Raw genomic sequence first — 21,593 nt, 5'->3', positions numbered from 1 at the left:
GAAGCAATTTTCAGATTTGCATTCTTATCATTGCTTCTGTAAGCTCAATTATTTTAACAAGGTGTCTCCAATTTCCCCTAATGTTTTTCATAACTACCTCGAGCTTACATTTAAAGCAAAACTCATTTTTGAAATAACTTATTTCTCTTAGACTTTTGGAGCTTTCAACATCACACTTCCTGTTTCTACATACTGAAGTTTGGTACAAAGATTTTCTTTCTCTTCCAGTGGCTTTATTAAGCTGTAGTCAAGTCATTAATGTAACTTTTAGATTTATATTTAACAGGATCTTTTTAAATCTTGTTGACATATTGGCTACTTATTCTGGTTAGTAACCAAACATTAAAACAGAGAAGCTTCCATGATACAAGATAAGTAATTTCTAGAGATCTGCTTTACAACATAGTGCCTGAAGTTAACAATATTGTAATGTACACTCAAAATTTTGTTAAGATGGTAGCTCTCATGTTGTGTTTCTTACCAAAAAAAAAAAAAAAAAAATGAAAGAACGCCTAAGGGTAAATCTTTTCATTTGACAAAGAAATGGTATAGTTTTTTATTGTACCGAATTCTGTATTTGATGTTCAGGATTTTCAAAAATCAGATTATACATTTTAATGGCAGATCATTTTGTAAGCCATTCATATATTCAGTGGTTTATTGAGCAGAAATGTATCTCAAACTTCTTTAAGAAACTATTAGGAATACTCTATATCATATAATCTGTTATATGCTGAATGGCAAATGTTCTCAGAAAAATAAAACCATCAAAACATGGCATCAAATCCTCTAAATGATGCATTAATGTTAAATTAGATATTTTTATATTAATTCATTAACTTTTAAGATATTTCGACAACAACGTTTATGTGTCATACTAATCTAACACTTAGCAAGTTTGTGTCCTTTCTTATAATTACTTTCTTCTCCCAAAAAGCTACACTGTGCTTTCTGAATTCAGCTGAACATAGTGTGAATTATGCATCTTTTACTGAGAACATCTCACTCTAATTAAAAATACCCATGTTGGTCCTAATATGAGTTACAAGTTACAAGTTACCAAAGATTTAAAGAAAGGTTTAGTGAGACAGATTGGCTTTCATTCTTAAACCTCATCCCAGTTTGATTTGTGTGAATCTGTGATTTGGCTGAGATTACAGTACATGGCTTCAGAAATTAAATTGTCTTTGGAGATTATTGCTACTGTGCATATGTAATTAAGTGTACTCATTATTGTCTATGAAGCCTTAAAAACCTGCAGTTTTGTGGGAAGAATATAAACCCAATGATTTCAAATCAATCAGTTGCAGAGAGTTCTGAGATGTTCCAACAATTAGTTTGTGAAAAACTTTAAGAAATACAACATTCCTGCAGTCAGCCTAGATGTATAAAGTAGTAAAAACTATGCCATATTAATTAAGCAGGCACTCATTAAGCACCTGCTGTGTATTTGCCACTGTGTACTCTAAGGTAGAAGAGAGTTGTGGAATGTTAGATTTGGAAAGAACTTTAGAGAAAGTCTTGATCCAATTTTCCTACTTTATTGTCGAGACCTAGAAAATGCGAATGATTTACGTTCTCACCTCTAAAATTAGCATCAGTACTCAAATTAGAACATACAAGAAAAAACACAATTAAAATGAGTGAGCCTCAGAGCTCAGAGTATGTGTTGAGTTGCCTAAAGATAGGAAAAGTGTAACCCTACAAATTACACAGTCATGAGATAGGAAGGAAAGTCAAGGAATGATTAAATGTAAAATCTGATCTTATTGTTACATGTAGATCATAGTCCTGATCTTTTTCAGAAATAATATCTGTCACTTTTACTGATTCCATATGAAAGATGAATTCTCTATTGATTAAAGTTATTCACAGTGACAGAAACATGTGCTGAATTAATACTTTTATAATACTTTACATTTAATCATAATATCACCACTCTTACATGTGTATGCAACATATCTCTTTCTCCTAATGGTAATGCTTACTAAGCTCATAATGGTTTTGAAAGTCCCTTGAAATAACTTTGTGGCGATCTAAATACATAGGTTGGGAACCAAACAGAAGCTCATGAGAAAGTTCTCCCTTCAATGGCATATGCAACGGTTTTAGCACTTGAACACTCTCTTCTAGGCCTCAAATCAAGAACAGGAAGTATGTTTTGTCAATCTAAACAAATAAAATTCATAGATAATGCTAGCATACCAGATTCAAAACATGGCTTTCAACAAATTTCTGTTGCTTTTTGAGACAATATCATAAACATTTATAAATAAAGAAATGGAGATTCATTAATATATCCGGTAGCAATCTAGAAATTAAGCACACTAACCCTATGTCAGCATACAGTTGACTTCGAGTTTTGTAAATATTTTTTTCATGTTAAATTATTCACCTGTAATTTAGGACAATTTTATGCTATCGTTATCATCGGTGTTCAATAGATTAGCATAGTTTGCTTTTCACCTACCGTTTTTCACCCTCTCCTTCCTTATAGCATTACTGCGTGGAAACAGTAGAGCATTTAGACGTATATTTTCTGAGCTGTGATTCCCTTCCATTAGCCTCATTATTAGAGATGATTCTAATACCTTTCTTCCTGAATGAACCCTAAGTTTGCTATTCATTGTTGTTGGTTTTTTTTTTTTTTTTCTTATTTCTTACAGGGCTCTAAATATAATCTCAGGCATTCCTCCAAAATTGCCATGAAGTAACAAGGGAGTAGCTGTAGAGCTATTTTTATTTTTAAAGGATAAATTGTAGAATAGTAATACACTGTACCAAATTACACTTTTCTTAAACAAAAATCTAAGCCAAAAAGAAGACACAGACCTTACACTCACCATTCTATTCCATATATTTCGTATATTATAATAGACTTTCTTATTAACACCAGGCATAGGTTCTGGGCTTTTAAATTTCTTCATAAGGTAGATAAGCTTATCAAAATACTAGCTATGAAATAGAAGGAAAAGGGAATATAGAAGCAAATTCTTTCTCGCTGCTAAAGTTAGGTCACAATAAATAATGTTACAGTTAATTCACCTAAAATGCGCCATATTCTTATATCTCCTTCCTGCATTAAGATACTGAGAAAGAAAAACCGTGTCCAAATCATTTTGGAATCATTAAAAAAATATCCTTTAGATAACTATATTTTCAAGTCAATATTTTATGTATTTCGAGAAACTAGAGATAAGATTTAATATAATTACATCTCTATTCTGTGAAGTCTAACTATAGAAACATTTTTGCTCTCCATTTAATGTAGTAGAAGTCATATAATCAATATTACACTTCATGTTTCTATCTAAATATGCTAATTAGTATCATACTATGTTCTAAGCTACGAAATAGTTTCTTAGCGTATAGATATTAGTTGGTTAGCATTTAAAAGGTCCTGACACCCACTAATGCCAATGTGTGGGGAGAGGGTATTTCGCCACCCATACAACAGGACCCCAGACACCAGCTACGGTCCTACAACTCAACTTGATTTTGACACTTTCCACACATTAAGGATTCAGTCCATGATCCCCTCCTTAGATTTAATTGACTTGCTAGAGAGGCTCACAGAACTTAGACAAATATTTTACTTACTAGATCATTGGTTTATGATAAAAGTATATAATGCATGAATAGAGAGGTAGAAGAAATGCATAGTACAAGGTCTGCAGAAAGGGCACAGGGCAGCCATACCGTCTCCAGGCATGCCACTTCCGCCATATATTCCTGTGTTCACCAACCTGGATGCTCTCTGAGCCCCTTTATTTTGTTTTGTTCTGTTCTGTTTTGTTTTATGGATGCTTCAGTATAAAGGAATGATTGATTAAATCATTGACCACTGGTTGTTAAACTAAATCTCCAGCCCCCCCCTTCCCTAAGGGTAGGAGTGGGGAGTGGGCTGAAACTGAATGTTTCAGTCCTCTAATCGCATGGTCAATTCTGACAACCAGCCTCAGTCCTTGGGTGCTTTCCAAAAGTCACCCCATTAACATAGCAAAAAATAACTTTATTATTCTCATCACATAGGAAATTCCTAGGGTTTTGGAAGTGGTGAGCCAGGAACCTTGGACAAAGACCAAATAAATATATATGAGAAATATATTTTGGTCATCTGAATGACCAAATATACATTTTTTTCTTATAAATCACAATATCACAGCATTAAATATTTTTATTTATTTATTTATTTTTAAAGATTTTATTTATTTATTTGACAGAGAGAGATCATAAGTAGGCAGAGAGGCAGTCAGAGAGAGTGAGAGGGAAGCAGGCTCCCTGCTGAGCAGAGAGCCCGATGCGGGACTCGATCCTGGGACCCCAAGATCATGACCTGAGCCGAAGGCAGCGGCTTAAACCACTGAGCCACCCAGGCACCCTATCACAGCATTTAATATTAAAGTGCCTGTGTTAGTGTAGGGTTTGCAAATAGAGAAGTAAGAAAATCATGCTTTAAACTAATAAGAAAAATACTGAAATTAAAAATCCTTCAGTCAATCGGTCTGAGTGGTTCTGTTCCACTTTGAGCTCCTTTGTCAGTTGGTACCACTTAAAAGATAATAAACAATGAGTAATTTTAGAACTGAATATGTTCTAGGCACTAGAGATAGACGCAACTTGAGTAGGTGACTGACACCTAACAGTAAGAAGTGTAATAATGAATTATATAGTGGTAACAGGGGTGTTATAAAGGGAAGAGGGATCATATTTGCGGGGGAGGGGGGGTTAAGGAAATATTCACAAAGGAAAAGTCATTTTAGTAAGGTCTGGTAGAATGAATATGGCACTGCCTGGTGTTCAAGATTGGAAAGTGTCCAAGAGGCAAAACCTGTCAATGTGAGAATTTGGTATGTCTTTGTGGTTTGGTGTGTGTGTGGAGCTTATCTATCATGCAGCCCCTGCAAAGCCATGTGGGCAGCAAACTAGGGAAATACCTCTCCCTTTACAAAAGGACTTTTACTTTATCCTGTCATAGACAGGGACTGGCTAAAGAATTTCAAGTCAAGAAGTAACAATGTGGCTGCGCTTGGAAAATTGATTGAAGTGGTTTGAAACTGAAAGCAGAAAAGCCAATTAAGAGTTTATTGTAATGGCTTAAAAGGAAGAAAATGAGAATGAAGATGTAGTAACGGAGAAAGACACAGACTTTAGAAAGGAGAAGCGAAGGGATAGAGTGACTGAAAAGACACAGACTTTAGAAAGGAGAAGCGAAGGGATAGAGTGACTGACGGAAAATGGTAGTTGGCGGGAGGAAGGTGATCACTCTCTCTAACCTGGTACATAGATTCAGAGTAGGACAAGACAAAGAATGCAAGAACAGTAGTTTTGTTGAAGAGGAGCTCTTTTTTTTTTTTTTTTTTGAGAGTTTATTTATTTATTTGAGAAAGGGCAAGCAAGAGAGAGAGAGAAAAAGAGCACTCAGGAGCAGGGGGTGGCACAGAGGGACAAGGAGAAGCCAACTCTCCACAGAGCAGAAAGCCTGATACGGGGCTCCATCCACGTCTCTGGGATCATGACCTGAACCCAAGGCAGACACTCAACCAACTGAGCCACCCTGATGCCCTGAGGAGTTCATTTTTGAATATATTAAGGCGAAAGAATCTGTGGAGGTATTGGGAACCTACAACAAAATACTTTGTGAATGACTGAAGGATTGTTCAGTGTGCCTATGATGCTGTGCTTGGAACCCATGTCCAAAATGTATTGTTTGAGAGTACTCAATCCATGATACCGTCCTAGCTTTTGGTAATGTCATTTCCATTCATGTGTTCATTAGTAAATTCATTCATCAGATATTTGTAGATTTTGCTAGGTAGTAGACACATGGATGCATCATTAAAGACCACAGTCCAGCCTTCCACTATTTTAATTTAGCAGGGAATACTGTAGAAGTATATTAACAATCAGAGTATTATGGGTAAGTACAGATTGACTGAATTCAAAAATAGCAGTTGATTATTTAATTTGTATTTGTGCAATTATTGGGACAAACACTTGGATAATTATTACATAGTTGTCTTTCTAGCCATGGTTTTTGTGTGTACATCACTAGAATATTTGCTTGAAAAATTAATGATTTTAAACATAATTTTTCTAAGGTCTTTATTTTTGTGATATTAATACGCCTTGCATATTGAACATTTTATTGTCCTCCATGTTTTATATTTAAATATTGTCTGTTATTTATACTTTAAATCAAAAAGTATCTCAGAAATGGAGATTCCATATGTGAAGGTATATGACTCTGTGCCTAGCAGAGATGCACATCCACACTCTTATTTTCTATGTTTTTTTCTTTACTTCCTAGTCCCTTCACATATGCTAGCTAATGTTCTAGTTATGTCCAACACACTTGTTCTTCCATACTTCATTATGAAGTGTTTGAAAGAAGAAACCAAATTTAAGATGTCTTTCTGTTCTCATCGATCCCAATTATTATTAATCATTGACACAATAAGCATTTATTGAGTACCAAAAATATGGCATTCAGGAGATGCTGAGATACATAAAATATGCCTTAAGTGCATTACAGAAACTCAGAAGAGGTGACATTTATAGTAACGAGAAAATACAAGCAGGAAATTGCTCAAAAATGCCTATAAAAAAGTGGGTAATGATATTATAGGTAGAGAGAATAAGTTTAAAGATTCATAGGCTTTAAATGATAAGTATGTTGGAGGCAGTGGATGGTTCTGTGTGACCAGAGAGCTGCACACAGAAGAAAGTCATGTAGGCTAAGAAAAGTAGACTAGTCAGATGGTGAAAGGTTTGTTGTGTCTTAGCAAGAAATTTAAGGGTTTTTTTGGAATTTTGTTTCTTTGTTAGACACCGAGAGATGCCAGTTATTTTAATCAGGAGAATGATATGGACAAACAATTTTAAAGGGTGCCTATTTTCATAAGACAGGATGGACAGGGCCCCTGGGTGGCTCAGTTGATTAAGAATCTGACTTCAGCTCAGATCATGATCCTGGGGTCCTGGGATGGACCCTCATGTGGAGTCAAGTCAAGTCAAGCAGCCTTGCGTTTCGCTGGGCTCCTTCAGGAGGAGTCTGCTTCTGTCTCTGCCCCTTCCCCTGCTCCTGAACCCTCCCTCATACATGCACTCCCTCTCTCTGAAATAAATAAAGTCTTAAAAAAAAAAAAAAGATGGATTGAAGAGAACAGATGCTGAATGGGTTAGCACATAGTTCTAATTGGAGTTTTAGTTCTAAATGGAGTTATTAAACTCTGCTCATGTGTGTGTTGTGTGTGTGCACATGTTTGTGTGTGATTTCTAAAAAAATGCACGTTGACTATGTATGTTTTTTAGGGAGGCATAAAGGGTGTTTGGTAAAGATACAGAACTTTTGTAGAAAGTATACTGAACTGGAACAGGTTAGTACTTTCTGTGTCAATGTAAGATGATTATTGAGTATTGAGACCAGGATGTTACCTGAAGAGGAATGGGAAGATTAGAGTGATTTTTATCTCCTAAAGTCAATACTTCCATTTCAACAGCCATGTTTGTTTGTTTGTCCTCCATTATTTTCAATGTTATTGAAAGGTAATTACTAGTAACATGTTAAATAATGTGTAGGATAAGGTGTAGTAGATGTGGTCACTGAAATGTACATTTTAAAAATGGAAAACATACTAAAATTAAGAAAGTGTACACTGTTTATCTAAAAATTAATGACTAAAGTTAGTGACTAAAATTAAAATAAAACAAAGCACAAAACCAATATTTGTCAAGGAGCACAAATAGTTGTGGAGTTTTGTGTTTTTGTTTTTACCAAATATGCCTTTTGGGAGATACATTTTTTCAGAACTATAAATGACAAGTTGATTTTGAACAAATGAGTACAAGAAACATTTTAGGATTATCTGTTGAGCTGACAGAAGCTACAAGTATAGGGTAAGGGATTAATAAGAGGTAGAAAAAAATAAGAGTGATGGGATGCTTTAATCCCCAATATAAAGGTTTTGGAATCTAATCCTTTACATGAAGTTTCTATAAGGTCCTAAAGAGAAGCTATCATAAAACATCTGGAATATCTGCAAAGTAACAATTTATTGGAAAGGGAACTAGAAATAGGAAGAGGAAGTTCATGATCAAGGTTGATATGTCAGATGGATGAATTGTCCCTGTATTATTTATTTGGTCATTCTTACATTTTCAACATAATAACTTGACAAAGAAACTTTACTCCTCTGAAAACCAACTTCAGGTTTTATGGTAAACCCGTGTGAGAAACAGTCTAAAATATCCATTTTGCCTTTATTTAATTTTTGTTACTAAGTAAAGAAAATGTAATTTCTGATTAAATAAATCAGAATTGCTGTGAAAAAATCATTTTAAAAAACAAAATTGATATAATGGCACGTGGCTGGCTCAGTTGGAAGAGCATGCAGCTCTTGATTTTGGGGTCTTGAGTTTAAGACCCACATTGGGTATAGAATTTACTATACATAAATAAATAAATAAAATCTAAAACTAATATCAATATAGTACATAAAATGGTCTAGTTCATATCATATTTTATATCGAAGATAAGCTACCTTTATTTATTGGGCTTATAAGTTTTAGAAAGCTAAGGAAATTCAACACTCTGTTTTTCTAGATTCAGGAAACTGAGACCCAGGGAAATTAAATGCCTCCCATGAAATAGGGACAAAATCCAACTCCCTTCCCTGGTCTGTGTTTTTTTCTGCCACACAGCACTGATGTGTGTCATATGTTCAAGTTTAGGGTATTTTAAAGGATGCAGTTCATAAAGCAAACAAAATTATTTCTAGTTATTGTAGCATAGTTTCTCTGTCTTGAGATGGTTATTTTAGTCTTGCATAGTTTAAATAAGATGTTATGTATACTTTACAGACAATTTATCCTTTTAAGGAAAGAAATATATATTTTACTTTTCCCACTGATGTAATCTAACATTTAGAAAATTTTCCATATCCTGTTACCTGGGTGTTAGGTCACTGTTTCAGTAAAAGATGGCATCCTCCTTTTGTTCGCTAGTTAGTTACTAATATTTTCTATAGCTTGAGTAAAAGTCAGTAGCATTATTGTCAAGATACACAATACCTTTGTCTTGTGGTAAAGATGATTTGTTCCCCTAAATGGCTTTTTGCTGGTAGATCAATGAATACACGGCTTTTTATCTAGTGTCATTAACTTGAAATTTTTAAATTAAATTCTAAATATTACCAAAAGTAACCCTTTACTATAAAGATAATTTTCTGATTTATAATAAAAATAAAACAGCTCTGAAACAGGGTCACTTTTCAGCATGTTGGCTTTAATGAATAGAAAACTTGTTAGTATTTTTTTTTAAGATTTTATTTATTTATCTGACAGACAGAGATCACAAGTAGGCAGGGAGGCAGGCAGAGAGAGGGGTGGGGAGCAGGCTCCCCACCGAGCAGAGAGCCCTACGCTGGGCTCAATCCCAGGACCCCGGGACCATGACCAGAGCCAAAGGCAGAGGCTTTAACCCACTGAGCCACCCAGGTGCCTCAGAAAACTTGTTAGTATTTCAAAATAGAATCAACCATTTGAAAATAACACCCTAGGCTTGGAGATTAACATCGAGGCAGTAGTGTTAACATGTGCTTCCATGTGTGGTCGACCTTTGGTCATAAATAATCCCAGTACTCACAGTAGGAAAAGAAAGCTGACATCAACAAGAAGGCATGAGAGTAATAGTTCAATTACCAGTGAAATTAGGAACCCTGGTTTTCAAAGTTTTTCTTAATTGTACAAATTGATTTCTTTAAAAACACGAGTTTGATAAATAACATGGTTGGGCTTACATAGAAACTTACAAATGAAAGTGTCTCTGGGCACGTTCTACTTTCTTAAGTTACTATATTATTAAACTATCATTTGTATATAAATTTAAATATTCATATTGAGTTTACATATGTATATTTTTATATGACTGTCAATGGATACATTGAATGTGTAATCCTTTGTTTGGGAAAGATGACTCAGAACACTTGTGTGCTGATGAGGCCTACTCTTCTTTTGAGCTGCCTGAGCAGAGCACTCTGATAAATTTAACATAACCTTTTTAGTGTAGCTCAATGATAAATGTTTCATTACTTTATGACAGAGTAGAATAGAAAGATGATATTTGTTTTATACTTTGATCCTGGACATCTGGCCAAAACGAAAACAACAAAATAAAACAAAACAAAGAAAGAAAGAAAAAGTAGAAATTTCTGTCTTAACTCCAAAAAAATTCAAAAGGAAAAGAGATTACATATAATATTTAGGATTAATCTACTTCTTAAAGTGACTCATTCAATTACAACAATATGCATAAATGTGCATACACATCCATGTATATTTATAGATATGGAAGTAAATTAAAAAGTAATTGATAGTCTATTATGGTAGGGGAGATATACTTTATTTGGTCTCCAAAGTGGAGAATTAGAACTCTTTGAGGAAGTTGTACATGATCATCCTACCAGAATAGAGATTCGGTATTTAATTTTTTGTTCAATATTTATTGTTTGTTCTTTCACATGTTTTGCAAATATGTAGAGAGCTTATTTGTTTATCTTCTCTCTTGCTCACAAGAATGTGAACTGCAAGAAAGCAGTGACATGGTTCACCTGGATTATACCTTGTACTACTAACTATGCCTACACAGCAATTGGCCTTTAATAAACATTGATCAGTGGGTGAATGCCAATTTCTGAACTGTGTGTTAGGTATATGCTGCTGACTAAAACAAGTGTAGCCTACTATATTAACGTCCAGCTGAGAGGGTGGTGGAGCTAGGATAAAGAAATCAAATACTTAGTCAATAAATATTTAATGATAATTGTGTGGGACAATAGGAAGAAAAAGGACTTTTTTTTTCAGATGTGAAAGTGTTACTCTTGTTTGATAATAAAACTTCCACATTGCCATAAAATATGCAGTCTACAAGGCTCTCCAAATTACTTAAATTTAGGCTCAAAATATAAGGAAAATGTCGTCTATGAACTTCTGGAAGAGTTTATTCTAGAATTAAGCGTGTGAATTTGCATATAGTTACTAATAGTGATTTGTTAGCATGAAAGGCCTTTAGAGAGTGCAGGTAGTATTTTTTTTTTTTTTTCATTTATTTATTTATTTATTTATTTATATTTAATTTTTTTTTTTCCCCCTTTTATTAATTTTTTCCGCGTAACAGTATTCATTCTTTTTGCACAACACCCAGTGCTCCATGCAAAACGTGCCCTCCCCATCACCCACCACCTGTTCCCCCAACCTCCCACCCCTGACCCTTCAAAACCCTCAGGTTGTTTTTCAGAGTCCATAGTCTCTTATGGTTCGCCGGGGGAAATCGGAGGGGGAGACAAACCATGAGAGACTGTGGATTCTGAGAAACAAACTGAGGGTTTTGGAGGGGAGGGGGGTTAGGGGTTGGGTGAGCCTGGTGGTGAGTATTAAGGAGGGCACGTATTGCATGGAGCATTGGGTGTGGTGCATCAACAATGAATTTTGGAACACTGAAAAGAAATAAAATAAAATAAAATGAAAAAAAAATACTACCTGCTATGGACATTGGGCAGGTAGTATTTTTTTTTCATTTTATTTTATTTTATTTCTTTTCAGTGTTCCAAAATTCATTGTTGATGCACCACACCCAATGCTCCATGCAATACGTGCCCTCCTTAATACTCACCACCAGGCTCACCCAACCCCTAACCCCCCTCCCCTCCAAAACCCTCAGTTTGTTTCTCAGAATCCACAGTCTCTCATGGTTTGTCTCCCCCTCCGATTTCCCCCAACTCACTTAAAGGAGCTGCATTAAACCTGTAAGATGCAGACGTCCCAACATGAGTTTTCAGACACAGCTCTAGGAGGAAACCTTTAAACACTGAAAAGAAATAAAACCTTAATGATTACTAGATTCAGAATATGTTTGTAAAAGTTTTCATCTCCCCATTTATTTAAAATGTTTCTTCTGCAAACTAGTTAATGTTTAGAATTCTCTCTCTCCTCTTGCATCAAGAGTTACTCTCCTAAAACTAAATGGGATTCATTGTTTCAAGACTACAGACAAAATTTTGTTTGCTAGAATCAATCCCAATTGCGGCAACTAAAGAAATTTATAAGTTAATAAAATTATAGGAAATAATAAATTCTTTTTTTTAAAGATTTTTTATTTATTTATTTGTCAGAGAGAGAGAGAGAGAGAGCGAGCGAGCACAGGCAGACCGAATGGCAGGCAGAGGCAGAGGGAGAAGCAGGGATCATGACCTGAGCTGAAGGCAGCCGCTTAACAAACTGAGCAACACAGGCATCCCGGGAAATAATAAATTCTAATATGGGGCACACAATATACTGTTTGACACCTTTGTGGCCTTTGTTGTATTTACTCAACCCTGTTTCATCATGAAGGAGTGGAAAAATATGCAAACTCATGTTTTGAAAGAAGTATACAGAGATAACCACTCTCCCTTTCTTTTAGAAAGTTAAAAACATAACTTCTTAAAAAAAAAAAAAAAACACCTTGCCCAGATCATTTGAAAGTTTTGGGAATTTATTTTTAATTGAGTTATATGTAAAACTTTGTGAAAATATCTATTCCATAATCTGATTCCCTTCTCACTGAGTCCTTTCTGTTTTAGTGGAGTTTGAAAGCATGCCACAGCCATGTGTCACTCATTCCACAGATTTGGTGTTGTCTCCCATCTCACTGAGCAACTACTACGGTCTATGACACATACCTACCAAGACATATATTTTGATTTCACTCAGTTACTTCCTATAATTATTCCAGCTGCTACAGCCATTGGAATTTATTTGTATTTTATGATGTGATGTCATGGAGTTCCCAACTGGTCTTGGTGGTGCATCTTTCAGTGGTTCAGTCTCTGTTGATGGACTTTCCACTGCTTAGTTATACAGTTCCTGTGACGCATTATAAAAAGACTTCCTAAGTACTTAGATAGCCAAATTCATTATTAATTTTTTACTCAATAGTCAATAATACTTACTGAATATTTACTTTTTGCTATACTGTGTTACCTCATTTAATTTTTAGAACCATCCTATTGGATAGATACTATTACTATTCTCACATTATAAGTTAGGAACTTGATGGTTATGAAATAATTTGGCAACAGCCATTTAGCTGGTAAATAGTAAGACTGGGAATCAAACCAGGATTGTCTGTTTCAAACATAAGCATGCTTAAGCTTGTGCTATGAATAGATGGATATGTTGAATTACAGCTTCAGGAGGAGACAATTTATCTTAAATAATAAATGAGTGAATAAGTGAGTGAATTAGTGCATAAAATGTCTCTCAACCCTAAAGAAATAGGGGAAATTTCTAATCTGTAAGTTGCCTATCTTTGATATTCACATTTTGGTTCTTAGCTTCAAAATAGGAAAATAACAAGTTTATGTATGAGAAGCATAGGCATATTACAGCCCTTTCATTTCCCTCAAGTATTAGGAGTCTAAATATACATTCAAGGGCCATATGGGCGACTCAATCTGTTAAGCCTCCAACTCTTGATTTTAGTTCAGGTGTAATCTCAGGGTTCTGAGATGAAGCCCTACATTGGGTTCCATGATTCTCTCTATCTCCTTCTGCCCCTCATGCACCTGCTCTCTCAAAAAAATAAAAATAAATAAACAAAAAATATGCATTCAAATTTGGTTTTGTGGTATGCTGTTTATATATAAATTATGTGAATTAATAGATGATTTATCGATAAGTATATGTTTGATATTTGTGAAACTCAGCTTTCAGTACTTTTTAACATATGTTTGTTTGTTTTTTTATCTCACTAAAGTCATCTGGGAAATGCCATAAAAATATCTCACTATAAATTATTTAATTGGTTACTTATTTGCCCTGTCTTAATTTAGTTATGAATCCCCTTAACCTAGCTAATGGGCAGCTACTGTAATCTACTGTCATGGAAATAAAATAATATCATGTGGTAAGATGAAACTACAAGATAATGAAAATATAACTAACTTATTATGTATTTATACCCATGCATACTTTCTGATTCAGAACCTTAATGTGAATTTTCCTTGCCGTTTCAAAATTCAGTTACATCTCCCGAGAGTTTATTCTGATGTTGTTTTTGTGAAAATAGAAAATTTAATGAATTTTAAAGGAGATCACTTTTGCTTTTCCCTATAGAAAATGGAGGATTTTTGGCAAATAAAAGGAAGACACAGATCTTTTTCCGGTCATTTTGTATTTTCTGATCTAGCACTCCTGCTTTCTCAAGTCCTTTTTGACAATGAATGAGCTATATTCTGAGTTCTGGCATTTGCAGTGATTTGATAAAAACTTCTGACCCGGCAACCTGAGGGTTTTGAAGGGTCAGGGGTGGGAGGTTGGGGGAACAGGTGGTGGGTAATGGGGAGGGCACGTTTTGCATGGAGCACTGGGTGTTGTGCAAAAAGAATGAATACTGTTACGCTGAAAAAATAAATAAAATGAAAAAAAAAAGTAAAAAAAAAAACTTCTACACTGTCCTTAAACAGGCCACTCTAGATGTCAAATAACTGATTCTGTGTAGGCAATGGAAGAAGTTCTTCCTGCTTTTATCCACACAGTGGGGAGTTTTACAGAGTTGGATGAATTTCTGATTTTATTTTATATTTATTTATTTATTTTTAAAGATTTTATTTATTTGACAGACAGATCGCAAGTAGGCAGAGAGGCAGGCAGAGAGAGAGAAGGGAGGAAGCAGGCTCCCTGCTAAGCAGAGAGCCTTGATGCTAGGACCCTGAGATCATGACCTGAGCTGAAGGCAGAGACTCAACCCACTGAGCCACCCAGGCACCCCAGAATTTCTGATTTTAGAAAAATGTGGCAAATTCTTGCTGATTATGCTGCAAATTCATCCAGGTCCCATGTTGTTTATTCATGATTTAAATGCAGCATATACTACAGTGTACTTTACATCTATAGATTATTTGGTGGAATGCTCCATTAATATTCACCATTTAGAAGTATTTTTTATTTGTTCCTTTTGTTTTGCTGTAAATAAAACAAGATCTATACAGGGAGTATATTGATCGCACTCTAGAACATAGGCTGGCTGGAACCCAGCTCCCCATTTATTAGTATGGGAAACTTGGGCAAGTTGCTTATACTTTTTAATGTGTCAGTTTCTTCCTCTGTAAAATTAGGATCATGAAATACCTACTCTAGATGGATGTTTTAAGGACAAAATGCTTTATTTTATTTTTTAATTTTTTTTAAAGATTTTATTTATTTATTTGACAGACAGAGATCACAAGTAGGCAGAGGCAGGCAGAGAGAGAAGGGGGAGCAGGCTCCCCGCTGAGCAGAGAGCCCGATGTAGGCCTCGATCCCAGGACTCTGGGATCATGACCCAAGCCAAAGGCAGAGGCTTTAACCTACTAAGCCACCCAGGCGAGTCTTTATTTTAAATACTTAGAAAAGTGCCTTGCACATTAAAAAAAATTAGTAAGCATTAGCTAACATTATTATTTTTATTATACCTTTTTTTCTTTTTATCAAACTCAAACACGAAGCTGATGAAATAAGCAAAAGGCGCAAGAAACCGAGCTTATGTGCTTATATCAAACTGATGGATGAGTTCCATTTTAGAATGTGAAAAATGATAGAACAATCATGCAGGTGCAGAGAAATTAATATATGTAGATATTTGGGTATTTCATTATTTTTATGCTACTGTTTCTGTTTCTAAATAAAGCAGGATGCTTTCAACACCTCAGAAAGGATTTTTAAAATGGATTATAAACTATCAATGTTGTTAACTATTTAAAATCGACATACAAATATAACTGAAATTGAACTGAGAAATGAAACAGTTTTGATCTGAAGAGAAAAATAACAAGAAAATTAAGTTTAAAATAACCTTAAAAATTGCATTGCATGACTTTTGTTCTTCATCATTTTTTTAAGATCTCAGAACAGTGTCATTTTCCTGCATTTTAGCTTTTTACACTATTGAAGTTTAATAGCCAGGATAGCTTGAAACATTTAAGAAAACAACATTTTCAGATTTAAATTTTAATCATATCTTATTGAACTTCCTCACTTTTATTAGTAGAAATAAATAGTAACATTAATGCAAAGTAATATTATTTTAATTCTCATTTAGTCATTTTATGATTGTAACTTATAATGAAAAAGGATCAAAGTAAGACCATTTTCATTTTTATCCTTTAAGAAATATTCTGTTTTTAATGGTTCTAAACTTTTGGTAGTTTTCAAAATTACTTTTTTCCTTGGCCTGGGGTACTGGGTGTGTTTTTCCTAAGGAAGAAAGAGAAAAAGAAAGAGACAGAGACAGAGAAGAAGGAAGGAGTGGGAAAGGAAAGGAAGAAAAGAAGTTGAGAGAGAGGGAGAAGGTAGTGTGTAGTTAGGGAAGGGATTAGAAAGGCATTTTGGTAGCATTTATCATGTTAGCAGAAACAATCAGACCAGTGTTTTTGCTTTGTTTTAGCTTTCATAACACCACAAGTAACTGAAGAAATTAACAATGAGTATAACAGAGTAACTATGCTTATAATTTATCTTCTGACACAGCATGTAAGTATTTGTCATGCTAAAAGAAAAAGGCCACCATAATAAATTGTCTTATAGCTCTTCTGAAGTAAGTGAAAAAAATCCAAAGAATTCTCTAAAGTCACCAAGAAGCTTTGGTTGCACATTTAAGTGCAATATTCTGTGTCCCAAGAGTTGAATATTCAAATGCCTGCACCACCCAGGGACCCCTAAGTTTTTGTTGTTGTTTTCTTTTTAAGTAAACTCTTTTGCCCAACATGGTGGGGCTTGAACTCACAAGAGTCGTGTGCTCTACTGACTGAGTCAGCCAGGCACCCCAGTTCTAAGATTGCAAAATACCCTAATTTCCCCTTTCTCTCTAGCTATAGCCTCCCCCCTTTTTTGTTTGTCCTTTTAAAATATCACTTGTGTCCCATCCTTCTGCTCTGCTTTCATTTTTTTTTTTTTATCCCATTATTCACCTCCTCTGTGGAAGCAGGGATGTTGTGAAGACCTCCTTCACATATGTTCATCTTACCTTTTTGTTCTTTCTGTTGTTTTAACATTTTATATACCAACCCCCCTCCAGCTGCAGTGCCACTGAACATAAGTTGATATTACTGATTATCTCCAATGTCTACAGCGGTAGTATCAGTAGAATGTAAAATAAGCAAGCGAACATCAGAAGCCACTCTTTATCCTCCATCAAATTAAAACAATAATAAAATAGTCACACCTTAAAATACCACAGAAATGCAAATAGCCACTTATGGGATCATCTTTTAAATGTTCCTAACTTGAAGCCAAGGATCAGCTCCTTTTGTGGCATATGAAAGCTTATATTTAGGATTGTCAATATAAGACATTAAGCAATAAGCCACATATATTTTGTTTGTGCTTTTAAATCAATGATAATATTTGTGAAACAGGATTGAGGGTACTAATTGTGTCAAGTAAGAAAAAGTAGGTAGATCTGGCTGACATTTGTTGGAAGGTTCTATATTAAATGTAAAAAACCCAAATACAGTTAGCTTTTCATTTAATCAAGTCGTGTTTCCAGTATAAATGAATGGCTATTGAAGTCTTTATAGCCCGTACTTTTCTTAAATGCTTCGCTGAATGTTTAATACTCTGGCATCCCAGTTTGGAGCTTCTTTTAAAGGAGTCTTTCATAAAACTTGGGACAGAAACCTGCTCTAGATGACCACATGAAGAGCTGTACAAAAGAGAAACAAATTATAAAAGCTCAGTGTTACTTGGTTGCTTAAAATTTCTCTCTTCCTCTTTCTTAAAAAAAAAAAAATGGAATTAATCAATGGCCTACTTTAGTTTCTAGAGCCTAAATAGTTGAAAATTTTATATAAAGGCTCATATAAAATCATTTTATTAAGTGTAAAGGGAACTAGACAATCTTTCAAAATTAAGCAAACAAAAATTTAGCCAAGATAATAAAGACAGCTTATTTAACACATTCAAAATTACTTTACTTCACATACTATTTTAAATTATGTAAATCAATACACTCACCCAGAGTTGCTGTGAATAGTCTTCAGTGTTTTGGGTATCTTCTAGAATCAGTCTTTATGACAAACATTCCCTACAGTGTCCTCTGTCCATTGGAAGTGCATGGGGCTGGAGGAAGGGAGACCTGGGTCCTATCCTGTTTGAACCACTTCTGTATATTAATTCTGATGTGTTAAGATAGTTGACGTTCAGCAGGATTAAGTTATCTGGAAAGGAAATTCATAATTTGTTCGGTGACTTTTTCATTAATTTATTGCAAGAAATAAACATTATTTGTTTCTAAAGAAGAGATTGCAACTACAGATTAATTGATGTAATTGTATTCAAATGAAACTTTACTACTTGGCTGGGTCCCATTAAGGTTAGTTTCTATCTACACCTGCAGATGGTTGCTGTCAATCACCAGAAGAAGTGGATGATAAAACAGAGACAGATTCTTAGAAATTCTGCCCCATTTGTTGAAAAGCAACCCAAATCTTAATGAAACCAATAGACAGTTTCCAAGAAAGTGTTTTAGGACCTTTGCCATATGGCACAGTTTGAAGGGTAAGAAAAATACAAGAAAAAAATTTGTGGGAAGAATCTAATTTTTTTTTTCCAAAATATAGTCCACTGATTATATAAATTCTGACTCTCTGAAATTTAACTGATTATATTGCAATTATTATTTTTGTTTTGATCAACACGGATATTTCAACTAACCAATTCCATCCATAATAACAATGATACTGGATTCAGTAGAATTAGCTAGTCACGCTAATAAAAATACATTATTGTTGCCAAACTACTACTTCATTTCATGCATCTCCAGACAATCTCTGAGGGCCGTTTTCCAATACACTTTCCAAAACATCTTTTGGCACTTTAGATCTTAACAACTTGTGAGTAAGTTTTAAAATGTTTATTTTAAAATGCCATGTAAATATAATCATTTTTAGTTTATGTAAATGAATTATAATCAGAATTTTGTCTGCTGCAGTATAGTGGTGGGAGAAACTAGGTTCTTGAGATAATATACTTTAAGATTTGAAGTCACTTTTATTTTGTTTTCTGTTACAATGTATAGCTCTTTAAAAGGAACGTGGATCAACCTAAGTTTAGAGGAAGAAACAGGGGGTTTCATCATATGAGCATCAAAAGAGGTAAAAGAGCATGACAGGTTAGCCTAAAGAATAATATATTCAAGCATCAAAATAGAAATTTTGAAGTATTTGAACAGATGCCATTTTGAAGAAACATAGGTCAACTATTGTCCTTACAGAGAGTTGATAATTGTTCCTGACTTGGAGGATGCATTTTCAGGGGTAAAAATTACCTTCTGAGAGCATGTAAACCAGCCATTCAATGACAGTCGATAAAACCATATTTTCCATATCTAACGTTTGCGCTAAGGGTCTTGGCCGCGTAATTATTGTGTAAGGGTATTCCACTGTGGAAACTTGTCCTCAGATAGGGACAAGAGTATGTGTCTCACCTCATCTTAAAATTCACACAGGTACTTGGGTCACCAGTAGCTGCCTCACCCCCAGGACCCAACATGGTCTTCCTGGTATGTAAGTTCTTTAGGCATAAGATGTTAATCGGTGCTGCAGTAAATAAAGAAAAACTAGATTCTCCCTCTATCCTAACTCTTTCCTCCAGAATAGAATAACATTTTGGTTTAGGAATCTATTTTCCAAGGTGGATGTGACAATCACCAGAGGTAGACTGTGCCAAGTTTCTGTCAGGTGACATTCTTCCTCCACTGAGACGGTCAAGACTGAGGGAGTAGAATTGGTTTTAAGAAGTAATCCAAGAGGACAACAGTGTTGCTGTTACTCTGCAGAGAGAACAGTTGGTAAAAAGGTGCAAATGCAACAAAATCTTTAACTCAGAGAAGCAAACCCATACGCCAAGGAAGCATCATCAGCGTCACCACCAGCAGCGACAGCAGCAGCCACCACCAACACCAATGCCTGCAAATGGACAACAAGCCATCAACCAAAATGAATGCTTGACTATTAACCTGAAGAATTTTAGGAAACAGGGAGAGATCTTTGTGGGCAGTCTTCCTCCTGACCTCACTGAGGATGAGATAAGGAAACTCTTTGAGAAATATGGGATGGCAGGGGGAGTCTTCATTCATAAGGAGAAGGGCTTTGGCTCTATCTGCTGGCAAACAGGAACACTAGGGGAGATTTCGAAAGCAGAGCTGGACAACATGCCACTCCGTGGAAAGTGGCTGAGTGTGTGCTCTGCCTGCCATAGGGCACCCAGGATGGTCCGAAACCTTCCTTGGTGTGTTTCCAACGAACTGCTGGAGGAAGCCTTTCTGTGTTTGGTCAGGTAGAAAGGGCTGTAGTCACTGTGGAGATCGAGAAAGGCCCCCAGGGGAAGGAACTTGACTTCTCAGGGAAGCCAGCTGCTCAGAAAGCTCTGGACAGGTGCTACGAAGGCTCCTTCCTGCTGACCATATTTACTCAGCCAGTGACTGTGGAGCCCATGGGCCAGCTGGATGATGAAGATGGACTTCCCGAGAAGCTGGTGATAAAGAACCAGCCATTTCACAAGGAGTGAGAGCAGCCACCCAAATCTGCACACCCTGGCTCTTCTGAGTGTGAGTATACCACGTGCTGGAAGGCACTCACTGAGATGGAGAAGCAGCAGCAGGACCAAGTGGATCGCAACATCAAGGAACTTGAGAGAAGCTGGAGATGGAGGCCGCCCACCGTGACACCAGCTCATGCTAATGAGACAGCGTCAAGAACTTTGGAGGATCAAGAAAGGCAAAAACAGAAGCAACTGGAGCTCAGACAGGAGGAGGAGCACAGGCGCTGTGAGGAGGAAATGCGGCAGCAACAGCAAGAAATGAGGCAGCTACAGCAGAAGGATCAAGGGAACGTGCCCTGATGCAAGAGAACAGGAGACACGGATGGGCCAGGTGGCAATGGGAGGTGCTGTGGGCATCAACAACAGTCACCGCGCCCCTGCTCCAGTGCCAACTGGAACAGCTCCTCCAGGACCTGTCACCATTATGCCAGAGGGAACCTTGCGGCTGACTCCATCAACAACTGAACGCTTTGGCCAAGCTGCTTCAATGGAAGAAATTGGGGCAATTAGTGGAACCCCGCCTCACCCCCACCCTGAGTTTAACCATGCAGGTCCTAGAACTGAATTTGCTCTAGACAAACATCTCTGATACTAACAAAAATCTCAATGTCTAGTTTCCCATAAACCCTTAAAAGAAGGACCCTAGCCTAGCTTGAATTCTGCCTTGGAAAAGTGTTAGGGGTTTCTCCCAATAGTTGGGTCTTCCTTGCTGGACTACTCTGAGGGTGTTTGCTGGAGGCTGAGGGTGAGGGAGGGCCGATATTTAACAAATCAGTTCTGTGTGGTATATCATTTCACAGATTGATTCTGTGTAGTGCATTCCTGAAGTCTCCCTTGATTGTTGAGGGCCTGGGGGTGTGGGTGGGTAGGAACTGTGGCAAAATGGATCTAGTTAGAGCTCCCATTAATCTTGATCATTCCATTCTTTACTCATCCTGTTGTATTTGCTTTCTCATTCTTATACCCTCCAAACCCAG

The 21,593-nt window shown here is 36.0% G+C and overlaps 1 protein-coding gene and 1 pseudogene across 1 annotated transcript in view; both read left to right on the top strand.

Moving 5' to 3' along the window:
* The window catches only part of KCND2 (potassium voltage-gated channel subfamily D member 2), a 496,309-nt gene that overhangs the window by 55,770 nt on the left and 418,946 nt on the right, over positions 1-21,593 (top strand). The gene's annotated exons all lie outside the window — the stretch shown is intronic.
* On the top strand, positions 19,565-21,205 carry LOC123952098 (annotated as a pseudogene).

This window comes from Meles meles, chromosome 10 (assembly GCF_922984935.1).
Source record: "Meles meles chromosome 10, mMelMel3.1 paternal haplotype, whole genome shotgun sequence".
Classification (NCBI taxonomy): Eukaryota; Metazoa; Chordata; class Mammalia; order Carnivora; family Mustelidae; genus Meles; species Meles meles.
Note: the sequence above shows the minus strand (reverse complement) of the source record. Positions and strands in the feature narration are given on the sequence as shown.